Source organism: Sparus aurata, chromosome 13 (genome assembly GCF_900880675.1).
Source record: "Sparus aurata chromosome 13, fSpaAur1.1, whole genome shotgun sequence".
Classification (NCBI taxonomy): Eukaryota; Metazoa; Chordata; class Actinopteri; order Spariformes; family Sparidae; genus Sparus; species Sparus aurata.
The window spans coordinates 3,952,174-3,970,557 of record NC_044199.1 but is presented as its reverse complement, the minus strand read 5'-3'; the positions used below and the strand labels follow the sequence as shown (position 1 = coordinate 3,970,557).

General features: G+C 39.5%; 1 protein-coding gene and 1 long non-coding RNA gene across 2 annotated transcripts in view; both read left to right on the top strand.

Moving 5' to 3' along the window:
- The window catches only part of LOC115594008 (complement C1q-like protein 2), a 108,408-nt gene that overhangs the window by 53,832 nt on the left and 36,192 nt on the right, over window positions 1–18,384 (top strand). The window lies entirely within an intron of this gene.
- On the top strand, window positions 115–744 carry LOC115594032 (uncharacterized). The gene is made up of 2 exons (XR_003986411.1): window positions 115–166; window positions 247–744. It is a non-coding gene; the product is annotated as an uncharacterized LOC115594032 (long non-coding RNA).

Genomic DNA, 18,384 nt, shown 5'->3' with positions numbered 1-18,384 from the left:
AAATCGTTACATTAATTGTTCTTCTCTTTGTCATCAGAGAAACCAAAGGTGGCCTTCTACACAGCTCTGACTGATGCAGGATTTGTTGGACCATACAACACAGACATCACACTGAAATACAGCAAGGTCTTCACCAACATTGGCAATGCTTACAATCCATCTACAGGTAACATACTGCAGCTCACATGTGGACATTTTACATACATCAGTTGTTCCTGTTTTTCATTTTCTGCTCTCACTCTGTAGGTTTCTTCACAGCACCAGTCAAAGGTGTCTACAATCTCCAGCTCACTGTGATGGGTTACCATACTGGTACTACAGCTGTAGATGTGTACAAGAACAACCAAAGGATTATGCATAATTGGGAGCATAACAACAATGTGGTTCCTGAGTATTTCACTAACTCTCTGGTGTTGGAGCTGACAGCAGGAGATGAAATTCACCTGGTTCTCCCATCAGGCCATACTATCTATGACAACATTAATAATTACAGCACCTTCAGTGGCTCCCTTCTCTTCACACTGTGAGGATGTTGTTCAGGCTGCTGTGTGACTGATTTGTCACAAACCCTGTTGTTATTGGCTGAACTGTGAATCTTTATAAAATGCTGATATATCTCAGCACTGCTGCCTCCAGGACAACTTTCTGTACATTCACTGCATGAATCAAATAATGTGATTCTCAATCTGACTTCACTTTTGTGTCGTCACATGAAAACAACATTCAAATAAATCAAAGTTGCATTCAAGTGTTTGGATTCTGTTTGTTATCATTGACTGTTGGCTGTGAAGCCTGAGATGAGTTTTATAGATTCACTACATGAGTCTCATTCTGACCTTTTGCATCTCAGGTCTCCTTATTAAAATAAATTAGATGACCCTCCATTTTTACTTCAACACAACATGAAGTTACTACAAAGTCTGTGTGATTTACTGCAGCTGACTCTCTCTGTATATCAGAGTAATACCGCCCTCTGGTGGTGAAAGATTTGTACTGCATCAAAGAGTTTGAACAGACCTGAGAGGGTGTGTGGCCTGAACACTTCCAATCAACTGTTGGTACATATCAACATACATTGTGAAAATACTGTATTTGGTTGAAGATCTGCATGAAAATAAACACAGAGGAAGTTAGTTCTAGTGACTGAGTGATGCAAGTGCACAATGTGTTCAACACTTATGAGAGTTTATGTCAAAACAACCACAAATACAAGAATTCTAATCTTTTATATGTAATGAACACATTAATATGTATGACACTGATTCAGGAAATGGTGCTGAAGATGTATGAACAAGATTTTGATGTGCTGTTTTTGTTTTTGTGGCTTTAAGGGACATTTATCTGTAAGATGGTCACATGTAGAATCTCACCTTGATAACAAGTTACACAATAATGCCCTTAACAACATTTTTGGTCAGGGATTACTTTTAAATTCAATACCAGCTTTAGGCAAAGTTTTTGCATAAGATTATTGGCAAATCGTTTTTTTTTTTTTTTTTTTTTTTCAGGCTGTTGAAAAATCATGATAAACACTAATATCCTAAAGAAATTGTAAATATGGAAGCTTTTTGTCATTTTCTTTCAAATGAGCAAACTATTTCTCAAACTTAGCTTTTAAAAAATAATATATCAAAACAAATTCCCAACTTTCTGATTGTTAAATTAACAAACTCTTATTAAATGTGACTAAAAAAAATACACTCACGATTGGGCCTGGAAAATATGGCCTTAGACTAATATCTTATTTTCTAACACATGATACATACGTGGACATTTTGAAATCTCCTGCAAGAGAAAAAATCAAGTATGACAATATTTTTGACTAAATACCTCAACATTATTGTGACAGTGATGTAGGGGCCCAGCCCTGATTAAAGATCATTCTTGATCAATAACATATAATGTGAAGAACAACATGGTGATCTTGCTCCTAAACGTATTAACTGCAACTTAGAACAAAAGTTTGACGAGCGGACGTGTGCAGGAGCAGCGTCTCCTTGTGACACTCCATCAGTGTTCCATCTTTGTTTTGGTCTTTCATTTGTGTTTGATTGCAGTTTTTGTAACTCACTTCATGAACTGCCTTTTCTGAAAACATCACACAGGTGCCTTTTTATAGTTTCTAGTGCCTCAAAGTGATGGTTAATAGAAGTGTAGTATACAGCTACAGGCTTCAGCTCTGTCATTTCAAGTTTTTATATTTTGTACTCTAGACTGTCGATGTGCCTTGACCTTTATTTTGTACTTTTTATGATTTGAGTTACTGAGGTTTTATTTGGTATCATGTCCTCGTGTGTGTCAGCGTTAGGGGAACTTTAAAATTTGATTCTGATTCGCAGAACGGCAGATTTACGGCTTTTCCATTTTCTTTTTGTTCCTCTCATGTTCTTCTCAGGGTTAGTGTCGGAGACAATCACTGCAGGAAGAATCTCATTGTTTTCCCCCTGAGATACACAGTATGGAATCCAGTAATGGTGACTTTTGTTTTGAACAGGCTATTTTCATTAAATGTAGGTAAATCCAATAGGTTTTGCTGGCAGTGGGTGCTCATTACAACCTTAAAAAAGGGAGAGGCTGGATGCCAAATGTACAGCCAGAGATTCTTCATGTTTGTTTATTTGGAACGGCCTATTAGACTCCATTATGGACCTAAAAGTGATAAATATTAGTTTGTGATTGCCCTCATGATTAGGTTACAAATAAGTGAGGCTGACCTTGTTTTTATGTAAATGTTATTGTCAAATGTCCAACTAGAAATGTCCTTTTTTTTCATCATTGCTTAAGTGCTTCAGTTTGCATCTTTAACCTTATTTATTTGTGCTGTAATGCCTTGAATAACATCACCGCACACATTTTCTTGAGGTCTGTCATTGAGGAGGACTGTATTGTAATGTAATGTCTGTTTTGATGATTCTATAATGGGATTTTCCTGCCAAATTCAAGTCCTGTGTTAATAACAATTAGGTTTATTTTGAAGTGACAGAAGATTCTCCTGCACAACAAAAGTTTTGTCAGTGATTTGGAACCCCAGATTATTTTTTGTGTATATCATTTCAATACAACATTGATCATACAACAGTGTTTCTGTGTTTTCTGATGATTGTGCAGACATTTGGAGTTACAGTATATCATACACAACTAGAATTGCACTCCGTGGAGCGCTGACCCCCGTCAAGGCCCAACAGTTACTCACAGATTGCAGCGACATAAATACACCTGATTTCTTTTCATCAAGACCAATGAATTATTCTCTGAGAAATTAAGGAAAAAATATAAAAAGCGCCCTATTTCATAGCGTGGGGTCCATCCCTTCAGCTGGAAGAGTTAGTGGGGTCTATTCTGGGCTGAGACCCATCGTCCTTCTGAGTTTTAATGGAGATCACCTCCATAGTTTTTATGTAATCCTGCTGACAAATGAGCAGATGCAGGTGAAAACAACCCCGAATTAAGGAGATTAATTCCTACTCGCAACATATAGGGGGCAGTATATCACCAGAGTGACCGCTAACTGCTGCCAACTGTTGCTGCTGCTACCTGTTAGCTAGCCATGGAGCTAGTGGTGAGTGGAGCTGAGAGCACCGGGGAAGTGTTGGTGTTAACACAAAGAAGTTTTAATGCCAGACAGGTCCGACAGGACTAGCTGGTTAGTGTCGTAAATCGACTTCACTTTTCTCGGTTGGTCCAAAAGATTTCAAAGATCGAAAAAGTCAGCAGGAGTCTTCAAGGCTGAGTGCAGTAGAACTTTATTTGCCGGCAAACAAAGCACTAGATCATACACAGACAAAATCTGTGAAAAAACAAACTGACCCGAGGTTCAAAGCATTGAGTGTCCTCTTTTAAACCCAAAAAAACTGGGAGTGTCTTATCAGGTTTCATGGCCTCAACCAATCCCTACTCTTCTTTATTTCTGCTGACACTGCTATTTTTCTCTGGAAAATCCCCGTTCTTCCTTCTGCACCTGCGCGAAGCTCAGCGTAAATGACTCCAGTATCTTCGACTCCGTGCACAGCTGCACGTACAAAAACCCACAAATATCATTACACGTAACAGACTGAGCAACAACAGTTGAACACTGCACTGAATAATAATGCTGTTATGTTCATTTAATCTATAATGGAGATTAAGAGTGAAAAACACTTTTTTATAGATTAGTTGTTTACTACAACTGCATGAAAAATATATGACAGTCTGCATTTTGTGATGAAGTTTTTGATGTCAGATGTTGTGGTGTAGAGGCTCATGGGAAATATTCACACTGTATAAGAACAAAGATGTGGATACGTTTTTTAAATACTTTTGTCTTTTCACTCACTGAGTTGAGTCAGCCACACATGCAGCATCAGGATCAGTGTGTGTCTGTGAGTGTTAGTGTGTGTGTGTATTAATAAACACAGTGTTGACACAGTTGTGACTACATGAGAGGGTGTCACAGGCTTCATGCCACAACCAATCACTACTCTTCTTTATTTCTGCTGACGCTGCTATTTTTCTATCGGAAAATCCTCGTCCTTCCTTCTGCACCTGTGTGAAGCTTTGGCCCACGTGCAGAACTGCACATAGACCAGTTGCTCTTCACCTCACTTTGTTTTTTTAATCAGGTGCTTTTCCTCTATCTGTATCTCTGACTCTTAGAAACTCTTTGATAACTCAGTCCCCTTCTTGATATATCCCATCATATCTGCATTTTAAAGAACAATAGCAGTGTTGTATATCTGGTTATATGATTTTGTTCTTATATCTGTGTTTACATTTTCACTCTTCACATCATCACACTACAGCAGCTTTAATCAGTAGATGCACATTTCAATCAGCTGGTGTCCAGTAGTATGTTTCAGCAACTCTTTCACACTTGATTACCCTTCATTTCTTACTTTTATCATTATTAACAACAACTTTATTTATAGAGCACTTTTCATACACGGCCGTGCAGCACAAAGTGCTTTACACAAGAAAGATATCACAATAATTATGAAAGGCTCTCCCTCCCACCCTCCATACTACATACATGCACACACACACACCTGTGAGGATTGAGGAGGCGCCGCCTTTGGGGCCGTCCACACTGGGAGGAGTCACAGGCTGTGCCACGGGGGCACCAGTGCCCAGGCCCCCCGACCCTGACAGACAACAGCTGGCCGGGCCGAAGGGACCCAGGGACAGCACCCCAGCAGCAGCCCAGACACAGCTCCCAGTGTGGAGGACCCCCCTGAGGAAACTCTGGAGTTAAACCTTAAAAACTAAAAACATAAGATAGGATAAAAACCCTGACAAAAGATAAGTAAATGGAGTGAACAGTTAAAAGGATAGAAATATGTAAGATAATAAATAAAATAAAATAGTACTGAAGATAAATAAAAATGAAATTATCTAAGATTAAAATTGTTTTAAAAAACAAGATAGAAGGAACAACATAAAATACGATAGAACCACATGAGAACGGAATAAGAATTTAAAATATTAGTTAAAAGCCTGATTAAAAAGGTGTGTCTTTAACCTTCCCTTAAAAATATCAACAGTCTCTGCAGACCTGAGGTTCTCCAGCAGGCTGTTCCACAGGTGGGGGCCATAGTGGCTAAATGCCGCCTCACCGTGGGTTCTAGTTCTTGGTTTTGGTATGGAGAAAAGGCCAGAGCCGGAGGACCTCAGGGTCCGCGAGGGTTGATATGGTAAAAGCAGATCAGATAAGTAGGAGGGCGCAAGGCCGTTAAGACATTTAAAAACCAGTAAAAGAACCTTAAAATCGATCCTGAAGCGGACGGGGAGCCAATGCAGTGACTCTAAAACTGGTGTAATGTGCTCCCGCCCTCTGGTCCTCGTCAGCACGCGTGCGGCTGAGTTTTGTAATAATTGGAGATTTAGAGAACTCTTTTTGGGAAGACCAGAGAGCAGGGCATTACAATAATCTAAGAGACAGGAAATAAAAGCATGCATTAGCACCTCCGTACTGTCTAAACAAATGAAATAAACAAACTGACCTTAAAAGACAACACATATTCATTCTGTTTTACTTTGTTTATATGTGGCGGACCCTGCCACCTTTCTAGCTTCTAACAGTGTGTATTCAGGTGTAGAAAAAATAGATATTTCTGAGTTTGTATTATTACATCATCAATATAATAACTGTTAAGATTCTGACTTTTAATTTCTTCTCCAAAACTACAAAGTGCCCCCTTAATCTAAATAACACAGTTCACTATAGAACATTATGAGGCTCTGTATCTTTGTATTGTATAACAGTGGCGGTTCTAGGGGGGGCCAACAGGGGCCAGTGCCCCCATAACTCTGAGTCTGGCCCCCCTGTATAGTGTATATAGTGCCCAAATATGGTGTCACTGCACTCACAGCAGTTCTACAGTATATATTCAATAGTGTGATGTCTTCATACAAAATGAATGAATATGCTTAGAAAGATGTTCATGTTTGCCTTCTGCATCTGTGCTCAAAGTTACTGGTTTTACTTCAAACTCATCTGAATAGGATGTGGCTGTTCTGGACTACCGTGCACCGAGTCTGGCAGCAAACAGCATCTCCACACATTTCAGCGGCGATCGTGAGGCGGCTGTCGTGTTGGATGTGGCCTGTGGCACCGGACTGGTGGCACAACAGGTGAACCTACAAGACCAAAAGAGATCCTTTCTATAAAATATGACTTCTGTGTCGATCTCTAGTTTGTTTGGTAAATGTAAACGTGTTTTCTTCTTTGCATCAGAACCATGACAACCTGCAGTACAAAGCCTCGCTGGAGCGTGAGCTGAAGCAGATGGAGGAAGAGGGACATGGAGGTATACCAGAGAATGAACTGCGAACATGTGCGGACTGACTGCTGTGATCAGCTGTTTTCTGGTTTTAAAATTCCTCGGCTGTGGGTCGCACATCAGTGCATGTCATCGACAAAAAGGACAGATGAATTGGCGGCTTGCTGCCCAGTATAAAAACAGCTATTAACTATGCAAACAAGGGCAGCCATGCACTGCAGGCACACTGTCAAACAGAAGTGCACAGGAAGAAGGTGCAGGTCACAGCATCAACACGTGTTGCCAGCACCTTTCTTCCACGCAGAGAGACAGCAACTTTTTCTAAACCCATGTTGGTCTTGTCAAAACACACTCTTTGCGGCAGATTGCGCTATTAAAGTTGTGCTGTTGCGCATGTCATGAGAGAAGTTGTCAGTCGCATTTCTTATATAGCATAATGTGACAATGTATAGATAGATGTATGTATAGATACATTCACTGTCTTGTAATTCTGCTTGATTTTGCTTAAAAAATGCATCAGATTGATGTTTAAATATGAAATATTCAAAAAATTTCGTCCGGGGGAGCATGACCCCGAACGTATCCTTCTCCCCTTTTTCCCCCCTGACCCGTTTTCATGCCTGATGTTACATGCATAGACATGTTGCAGTGAAAGTGACATCTATTGTTGTCCTGCTCGTAATCCACCTCCGTTTTCTACAAATGCAAACTTGTCAATATGCATTAAAGTCTTCCTGATGAAAATATGAATGAGAAACTGTGTTTACTGTGCATTAATATCTGCATTGATAAAAATTGTGCATTTCATAACTCACCACGAAGATTTAAGATTCAGATTTTCTAGTTAAAGACAATAAAAGCAACAAACAACATTGAAGGAAACAAACTGATGATAAAAAGTAAGAAGAAGTGGAGGAATTGATGCAACATCATGTAGAAAACTGGCATTTTGTGCGATTCAGCATAAAAATGAATGAAGATCTGACCCTTGACTTTTTGACCCCTGACCCACTCTCAGGACGATCACAGTGCTCAATCCAAGCACGATTTTCATATTAATTTAGAACATTTGTAAAAGAATGAGCTCAGAAGAGAGACTCAGTGAAGACATATCCATGTGTGTGTATTAATAAACACAGTGTTGACACAGTTGTGACTACATGAGAGGGTGTCACAGTTAAAGTGTTCCTCCAGCCTGTAGCAGCTTGTATTTTCTCACCAGCACAGAGAACATATTAAATAATCTGAGGCCTTGAATCAAACTGTCAAACAAGAAACACTTGTTGTTTTTCCCATTCGTTCAGCCAGCTGAAGTTTGGAGACGATATAAGACAGACCCACTCTACCACTGTACCTTTGTGGAGACGATGAGGGTTGTTGTTGGTTTGCTGTTGTTGCTGCTCGGTCTGTGTGGATCAGGGGCTCAGGGGGAGGCTGGAGGCCTCGGTGAGGTGGCTGAGATCAACCAGAACACAGATCCAAAAGATGCAGCTGAGGAATCGACCGAGCAGACCACAGAGCAAACCACCTGTGACATCTGGACGGAGCTGAGGGCACTGAGAGACATGGTGGTGGAGCTCAATGTTCACGTGGAGCTGCTGCAGAGAGAGAATTCAGGTACAGACTGATTACTTTTCATGTTCAGTGATGATCATGTTCCACTGAAGTGTGTCAGTGCACTGATGTAATGATTGGAAGATCAACAATAAAACTTGTTTCCAATAAAATAAATAGTTCATAGAATAATTTTACCATTAACAAACAAAACTCACATTTTTCTTTTTTTCAGTCCAAGCCACAGAACTGACATCTTTGGGAACTAGACTGACGGCAACCGAGAGCAAAACAAGTGACCTAGAAAAAGAGAATGCAGGTCTGTGACTGACAAACATGAAGGTTTTATAACTTTCATGGTTTGTTATTGTCTATGATTTTATTGCAAACTTTGTTAAGACTTACATGTGTTTCACTGAATGCAATTTATTTTCAGTCTCTCTCAGTCACACTGTGATTTAAACTTGTGATGGACATTTACAATAGTTTTGCACATCTTTGTGAGCGCTGGTTCAACAGAAGTGATGAGAGTTAAAGTTACTGTAAACTACGGTTGGTCTGTTCTGTGATTCACTGTCATTACATTAACTCCAGACCTGCAGACCAGACTGAGCAGCAGTGAGAGTGAACTTCTCATCAGCAGGTCCAGGATTGACCAGCTGGAGACAGAAAATGCAGGTGATGAAGTGAAACAATGAATTTATTGTGAGCTCCAGAATGAAGCTGTAACAATCCACGTGTTATGGATGAGATAATTGTGCTACATTTAATCAATGATAAAACATAGTTTGTCTTTTGATGTTTTTGTATTTAAAAACTTGTAAACATTTTGACTAATAATAATGACAACAACAATAATAATAATAATAATAATAATAATAATAATGATAATAATAATAATGCATTTTAAATAAAGGTGCCTTCCAAAGCACTCAAGGACACCGCGCATAATAACAATACATCAAAAATCAGGAAACATTTCAGTGTAATTATGAAAAGATAAATAAATAAATAAATAAATAAATAGATATGAAGATGCAATTACGTAGTGCAATAATAGAGAATGGGAAAGAATGTGATTGTATGATTCGTCTGATACAGAGGAAGCCACTCAGTATAAGTGTGTTTTCAGGCAGGATTTAAAGGTGGAGACAGTGTCAGAAATGCAAATGTCAGGTGGGAGAGAGTTCCAGAGGCCGGGGGCAGATCAGCTGAAAGCTCTTGACCCCATGGTGGTTAGGTTGGCAGACGAGGCAAAGAGCTGGATGGTAGAAGAGGATCGGAGAGTGCAGGAGGGTGTGTGGATATGGATCAGTTCAGAGAGATATGATGGTGCCAGTTTGTGAAGGATCTTGAAAGTGAGGAGTAGAATCAATGCAGGATTTGATAGGGAGCCAATGGAGTTGCTGCAGGCTGGAGTGATGTGTTCAGCAGAGGGAGTTCTGCTGATGATACAAGAGCTGCGTTCTGGACCAGTTGGAGTTCATGAAGTGATTTACAAGGAAGACCATGGAGGAGAGAATTACAGTAGTCGGGATGTAACCAGAGTGTTTACGAGAATAGCACTGCAGGTTGGTGTGAGTGAGAGACGGAGACGGTTGATGTTGCATAGATGGAAGTATGCAGGCCGGGTAACATTATTGATGTGGGCTTCGATGTGTAAGGTGCTGTCCAGGATGACACCCAGGCTCTTTACCTGAGGTGATGGTGGGACTGTGGAATTGTCGATGGACATGGAGAAGGGGTTGTGTTTTGCCAGGGTGGATCTGGTGCCAAAGAGGAGGACATTGGTTTTGTCGCTGCTCAGTTGAAGGAAGTTGAGTGAGAACCATGTATTAACCTCCATTAGGCAGTTGGATAGAGCTGTGGGTGGTAGATTGGAAGTAGGCTTGGTGGAGATATAGAGCTGGGTATCATCAGCAGAGCAGTGGAACTGAATATGAAATTTCCTGAGAATGTTTCCAAGGGGCAGAAGGTAAATAGTGAAGAGGAGGGGGCCAAGGACAGAGCCCTGGGGAACACCGCTGGAGACTGGAGAGGAGGAAGATCTTAGGTTCCTGAGTTGGACAAATTGTGTGAGACCAGTGAGATAGGATTTCAGCCGAGTCAGAGGGATGTCAGTGATTCCAATGGAGGCCAGCCTGTCCAGGAGGATGTCATGAGAGACGGTGTCGAAGGCTGTGATGTGGTCGAGGAGAATCAGGATGGAGAGTAAACCAGAGTCAGATGCCATCAAGTGGTCATTTGTGATTTTCACGAGGGCTGTCTCAGTGCTATGAAGGGGACGAAAGTCGGACTGAAATTGTTCAAAGAGGTTGTAGTGAGACAGATGGGTGTTTTTCTGAGATGCAACAGTTCTGTTGAGTAGTTTTAAGACAAATGGCAAGTTTGAGATGGGACGAAAGTTGTACAAGTCATTTGGATCTGCACCAGGTTTCTTCATAGTAGGAGTAATCACAGCAGACTTTAGTGATGATGGAACAACACCAGAATTCAGTGAGGAATGAATAATGTCAGTTATGAGAGAGGACAAGGCAGGCAGGCAGCTTTTTACCAGGTAGGTAGGCAGGGAGTCTAACTGGCAGGTGGATGATTTGGATTGAAGGACGAGTCCGATTATTTCAGAGACAGTTGGCAGTTTGAAGATGGCAAGTGGAGAGCTGATGGAAAATGTGGGCAGAGTGCAGAAAGGATGTAGAGTCATTTAAAGCAGTCGATGTCTGGTGGATGTTTTCAATTTTGGCATTGAAGGTCATGAAGTTATCGCACTGTGTACCTGTGAGTAGGTGAGGTGGGAGAGCATCAGGTGGTTACAGGATATTGTTGATGGTTGAGAATACGGCTCTAGTGTTCCCATCCGCTGTCCATTAAAGGTTGAGTAGTATGTGGTTTTGGCTAAAGAAATAGCACCCTTGTATTGGATGTTATTATGATACATTCTTTTGTGCACTGCTAGGCCGGTTTTGACATGAAGGCGTTCAAGGCGACAGCCTTTAGTTTTGAGCTGACGTAGTGCTGGTGTGAACCAAGGAGCAGAGCGGGCAAAGGGAACAAACCTTGTTTTCAGAGGTGCAAGAGTATTTAGCAGTCGATGAAGTCTGAGATTGTAGTAGGATACCAGTTCTTCCGTGGTAGATAAGTTGCTTCTGCTGGTAAAGTTATCAATTCCATTAGAGAGGGCCGACAAGTCAATATTAGGGCTGTCAGGCGATTAAAAAAAATTAATCTAATTAAATAGAGGATTTGTAATTAATTAATCTAATTATTCGCATTTTAATCTCATAGCTGCTAAAGGGACCCAAATAAAGAATTTGAATTCTAAGACATTACAAAATTGTATTGCATGACTAATCAATTGAATACACTGAGAAGAGAAGATCTGAAATCCACATTTTTATTGATGAAGTGCGTTTCATAGATGAAATTTAAAAGAAAATGGTCAAGCACATCCCAGCAAACCAATTAGGCCAGGTGCATTGTACAAAAATGCAATACAAATACACTTACATAAATAAAATTTATAAGAAATAAAATAAGGCTGAATCTCAAATATGCACTTAAGCAGACTCTCAATCCCGAGGAGTTTAGTGTTTAAATGATAAATCAAGCTGGAGCAGCTTCGGTGATAGGCAAATTCTTTTTACAAAAGCTACAAATCACCGCGTTTTTGCTGATAGTCCCATCTTCGTTCTTTTTATAAATAAACTTGCCGTTCAAAGGCCCTGGCAACGATGTGCTTGCCTCGCTCCCCTGAGTCACGTCCAGGGTGTCACCCTGCTTTGACTAGCGACGCAGGTGGGAAGTGACGAACACGTCCGGACAAGTTCCTCGGTGCTAGTGCTACGGTGACACGCCACTGCCAAGTAGCCTACAGGTGGTAGGGGTGGGCGATACTGCGAATTTTGGTATCGATCTGATACCAAGTAATTACAGGGCCAGTATTGCCGATACCAATACTGAGCACTTTTTCCTTAGTTAACCATGATTATGATAACGATAAAACACAGGACAAAGATTTTAGCCAAATAAGAAAATTATATTTAACTTAATTAAATCTATAACCTATCTGCATGTAGCCTAAATAGAAATACTGATGTTCCTTCAACAGATACACAAAGGGGTTATTATATTCTGCCATATTCAAACTTCAGGTTTGAGGTAGGCTCTATATCAATATAAGTATATATTTTTGACTTCTAGTTACGGTGAACCTGAGTGAGCAGAGTGGGAGAGGTGAAGAGGAGCGCTGCGCTCACACAAACTCTGTGAAGAAAAACGAGTGATTTGCTGAATTTATAGAAGAGAAACTACAACAAAAATATCGATCTCATCACGCTAGTATCGATCCGATACCAGTACTCACCTTGGTATCGATACTATCGATATTTGGATCAATCCGCCCACCACTAACAGGTGGGCCAAATTTAAAATGCTAGTGCATTGAATTGCCACTCAGAATCTCAGAATTAATTGTGTTAATTTTTATAATGCGTTAATTTGCAGTGTAATTAATTAATCTAATTAACGCATTCAACTGACAGCCCTAGTCAATATCATTGATGTTTCGAACTGTGATAGAAAAAAAAATTGAATGATTAAATGTTATTAACAGTTCAATATCATAAAAGCCACATAATAGATTTGAGATAATTTGATTTATTTGAGTCAATTAAGTTAAGTTGATTTCATTTAATTCATTTGTGTTTAATTCATTCATTGATTTGTGAATACTTGTAATTAATTGTATTTGTTTAATTTCATTTTAATTGTATTTAATCCATTTGAGTCCATTTGACTTAACACAATGTAACTGTTTAACTGCATGAAAAATGGCTTCTACCTGTTATTTTAAATCTGGTATGATGAGTTGAGCAGATAAGACGAGAATCAAGTCACTTTACATGATTGTTGTACATGCAGTTATATTTTGATGTCTGCTCTGTTCTGTGATTCACTGTCATTACATTAACTCCAGACCTGCAGACCAGACTGAGCAGCAGTGAGTTCAGGACTGACCAGCTGGAGACAGAAAATGCAGGTGATGAAGTGAAACAATTAATTTATTGTGAGCTCCAGAATAAAGCTGTTACAATCCACGTGGTATGGATGAGATAATTATGCTACATTTAATCAATAATAAAACATAGCTTGTGTATTTCAAAGTTGGTTAGAAATGTATTCAACCATTCACGAAAACGAATCAAACTCACGTTTTTCAGTCCAAGCCACAGAACTGCCATCTTTGGGAACTAGACTGACGGCAACCGAGAGCAAAACAAGTGACCTAGAAAAAGAGAATGCAGGTCTGTGACTGACAAACATGATATGACACAATGATTTTAATAAAGAATAGCGTATGTCAATATAATATATATTACACTATTCGATCATCATTAGTGATGCATTTATATGTACGTCACTCTTCTGTTGCAGCTGATGTAAATGGAGTTATTTTTAATCACTTTATAGACTGCTTGGTCGGTTGAGAATTTCGCCCACATATCTATAAAGTTTTAATCATACAATTTTATTATAAATGATATAAAATATAAATGTCATTATTTACATTTAATCAATATCATAGAAGACACATAATAGGTTTGAGATAATTCGATTTAATTGAATTTATTTGAGTCAATTAACTAATTGTGTATTTTTTTCATTAAGTTGATTCAATTTAAACTATTTGAGTTGAATTAGTTAATTGATTAATGATTACTGGAAATTAATTGTATTTGATTAAATTCCATTTTAATTGTATTGGATCCATTTAAGTCATTTTGAAATAACAAAATTAAACTGTTCAACTGTATGAATAATGGCTTCTAGCTGTTATTTTAAATTCAGTATGATGAGGTGAGCAGAAAAGACGAGAGTCAAGTCACTTTACATGATTGTTGTACATGCAGTTATATTTTGATGTCTGCTCTGTTCTGTGATTCACTGTCATTACATTAACTCCAGACCTGCAGACCAGACTGAGCAGCAGTGAGAGTGAACTTCTCATCAGCAGGTTCAGGATTGACCAACTGGAGACTGAAAATGCAGGTGAGGGTTGACAACAACAACATTTCCAGGACCGGTCCAGACCTCACTCAGGTCTTCAAAGTTCTGTTCAGCCATCCTACCTGACCTGTGAGCCGTGTTACCAGTTTTTCATTGCCACACAGTCACACCTGACACCTCAGTGCCTCAGTTCCTTGAAACCAGTTTCCTTCATCAGTATCACCTTCACTAAACATTCTCTGTGATTCACTGTCATTACATTAACTCCAGACCTGCAGACCAGACTGAGCAGCAGTGAGTCCAGGATTGACCAGCTGGAGACAGAAAATGCAGGTGAGGGTTGTATCTACTCATCCAGATACACACACACACACACACACACACACACACACACTGCCTACTTAGTGTGATTAATTTGAATCATTAATTATTAAATGTTCTTCTTCGTGTCATCAGAGAAACCAAAGGTGGCCTTCTACACAGCTCTGACTGATGCAGGAACTCTTGGACCATACAACACAGACATCACACTGAAATACAGCAAGGTCTTCACCAACATTGGCAATGCTTACAATCCATCTACAGGTAACATACTGCAGCTCACATGTGGACATTTTACATACATCAGTTGTTCCTGTTTTTCATTTTCTGCTCTCACTCTGTAGGTTTCTTCACAGCACCAGTCAAAGGTGTCTACAATCTCCAGTTCACTGCATGTGGTTACCTTGCTGGTGATACAGGTGTAGATGTGTACAAGAACAACCAAAGGATTATGGCTAATTGGGAGAGGAACGACAATGGGGTTCCTGAGTATTTCACTAACTCTCTGGTGTTGGAGCTGACAGCAGGAGATGAAATTCACCTGGTTCTCCCATCAGGCCGTTCTGTCTATGGTGACAGTAATAATCGCAGCACCTTCAGTGGCTCCCTTCTCTTCACACTGTGAGGATGTTGTTCAGGCTGCTGTGTGACTGATTTGTCACAAACCCTGTTGTTATTGGCTGAACTGTGAATCTTTATAAAATGCTGATATATCTCAGCACTGCTGCCTCCAGGACAACTTTCTGTACATTCACTGCATGAATCAAATAATGTGATTCTCAATCTGACTTCACTTTTGTGTCGTCACATGAAAACAATTTTAAATAAATCAAAGTTGCATTCAAGTGTTCAGATTCTGTTTGTTATCATTGACTGTTGGCTGTGAAGCCTGAGATGAGTTTTATAGATTCACTACATGAGTCTCATTCTGACCTTTTGCATCTCAGGCCTCCTTGTTAAAATCAAATTAGATGATCCTCCATTTTTACTTCAACACGACATGAAGTTACTACAAAGTCTGTGTGATTTACTGCAGCTGACTCTCTCTGTATATCAGAGTAATACCGCCCTCTGGTGGTGAAAGATTTGTACTGCATCAAAGAGTTTGAACAGACCTGAGAGGGTGTGTGGCCTGAACACTTCCAATCAACTGTTGGTAATTATCAAGATAATAGATGCAAGTGCACAATGTCACAACATCTAAACACTCGTTTGAGAGGGTCTCCACATAGAGGACGCATTTCAGGCAATCATGGCCATTTTTCTGTATGGCTGTAAAGCCATACTTAATGTATACTGCCTCATATTTTAGGATTGTAGTTGGCCACAAATTCTTAGGTTTTTTGCCGCAGAGTCCTCCACAGCAGAGCTGTTGGTCTGCTCCTTCCGTCTATTCATTGTCAAAAACCTGTCCATTTTGTGCTAACTAGCTACACGCTAGCTTGAGGAGCAGAGCAGCTTGATAACAACCACCAGGTCTGCACGAATATGATGTAGTCATGCTGAACTTGAAAATCCGACGATTATGGCAGTTTACATGTTGTATGGTTCAGGACATATGTTATTAAATATATATATATATATATACTGTATATATATATTTTTTTTTTCTTATTTTCCCTCCAATTTTATGAGCCCCCCTAGCGCCCCCTGGTGGTCTCCACTTTGAAATTCACTGCTCTAGACTGTCCATGTGCCTTGAACTTTATTTTGTACTTTGCATGAAATGAGTTACTGGCCCAACAATTATTCATAGATTGAAGTGACATAAATACACCTGATTTCTTTTCATCAAGACCAATGAATTATTCTCTGAGAAATTAAGGAAAAAATATGAAAAGCGCCCTATTTCAGAACGTGGGGTCCATCCCTTCAGCTGGAGGAGTTAGTGGGGTCTATTCTGGGCTGAGACCCATCGTCCCTCTCAGTTTTGATGGAGATCACCTCCATAGTTTTTATGTAATCCTGCTGACAAATGAGCAAATGCAGGTGAAAACAAGGAGATTACAGAATAAGTAAGAATTGGCCAACTGCTGAATTCGTACTCGCAACATATAGGGGGCAGTATATCACCAGAGTCACCGCTAACTGCTGCCAACTGCATGAAAAATATATGACAGTCTGCATTTTGTGATAAAGTTTTTGATGGCAGATGTTGTGGTGTAGAGGCTCATGGGAAATATTCACACTGTATAAGAACAAAGATGTGGATACGTTTTTTAAATACTTTTGTCTTTTTACTCACTGAGTTGAGTCAGCCACACATGCAGCATCAGGATCAGTGTGTGTCTGTGTGTGTATTAATAAACACAGTGTTGACACAGTTGTGACTACATGAGAGGGCGTCACAGGCTTCATGCCTCAACCAATCACTACTCTTCTTTATTTCTGCTGACGCTGCTATTTTTCTATGGAAAACTCTCGTTCTTCCTTCTGCACCTGTGTGAAGCTTTGGCCCACGTGCAGAACTGCACATAGACCAGTTGCTCTTCACCTCACTTTGTTTTTTTTAATCAGGTGCTTTTCCTCTATCTGTATCTCTGGCTCTTAGAAACTCTTTGATAACTCAGTCCCTTCTTGATATATCCCATCATATCTGCATTTTAAAGAACAATAGCAGTGTTGTATATCTGGTTATATGATTTTGTTCTTATATCTGTGTTTACATTTTCACTCTTCACATCATCACACTACAGCAGCTTTAATCAGTAGATGCACAATTCAATCAGCTGGTGTCCAGTAGTATGTTTCAGCAACTCTTTCACACTTGATTACCCTTCATTTCTTACTTTTATCATATAACAGTTATTATCAGTTATCATTAGTCACTATTTTCTAACTATGGTTCTTTTATACTACAAAGGAATATTAATTAGAAGAGAAAGATCTTATTTTTATGCCTAAACAAATGAAATACACAAACTGACCTTAAACGACAACACAGTTTCATTCTGTTTTACTTTGTTTATATGTGGCGGACCCTGCCACCTTTCTAGCTTCTAACAGTGTGTATTCAGTTGTAGAAAAATTGATATTTCTGAGTTTGTATTATTACATAATTAATATAATAACTGTTAAGATTCTGACTTTTAATTTCTTCTCTCAAAACTACAAAGTGCCCCCTTAATCTAAATAACACAGTTCAATATATAACATTATAAAGGCTCTGTATCTCTGTATTGTATAAAGATTAAAAGACTATTTTTTCCTTAAATCATGCCCAAATATAGTGTCACTGCACTCACAGCAGTTCTACAGTATATATTCCATAGTGTGATGTCTTCATACAAAATGAATGAATATGCTCAGATAGATGTTCATGTTTGCCTTCTGCATCTGTGCTCAAAGTCACTGGTTTTACTTCAGACTCATCTGAATAGGATGTGGCTGTTCTGGACTACCGTGCACCGAGTCTGGCAGCAAACAGCATCTCCACACATTTCAGCGGCGATCGTGAGGCGGCTGTCGTGTTGGATGTGGCCTGTGGCACCGGACTGGTGGCACAACAGGTGAACCTACAAGACCAAAAGTGATCCTTTCTATAAAATATGACTTCTGTGTCGATCTCTAGTTTGTTTGATAAATGTAAAGACGTGCTTTCTTCTTTGCATCAGAACTTTTATTTGAGGGTTTTTCTTTTCTTGGTTCTGTGATTTAGAACCTCAGTTTTTATTTTCCAGATTCACATTCAGTGGATTTGACCAGACTGATTTACAACTAAATGTGCGTCTGTTGAACAGATGAAGAG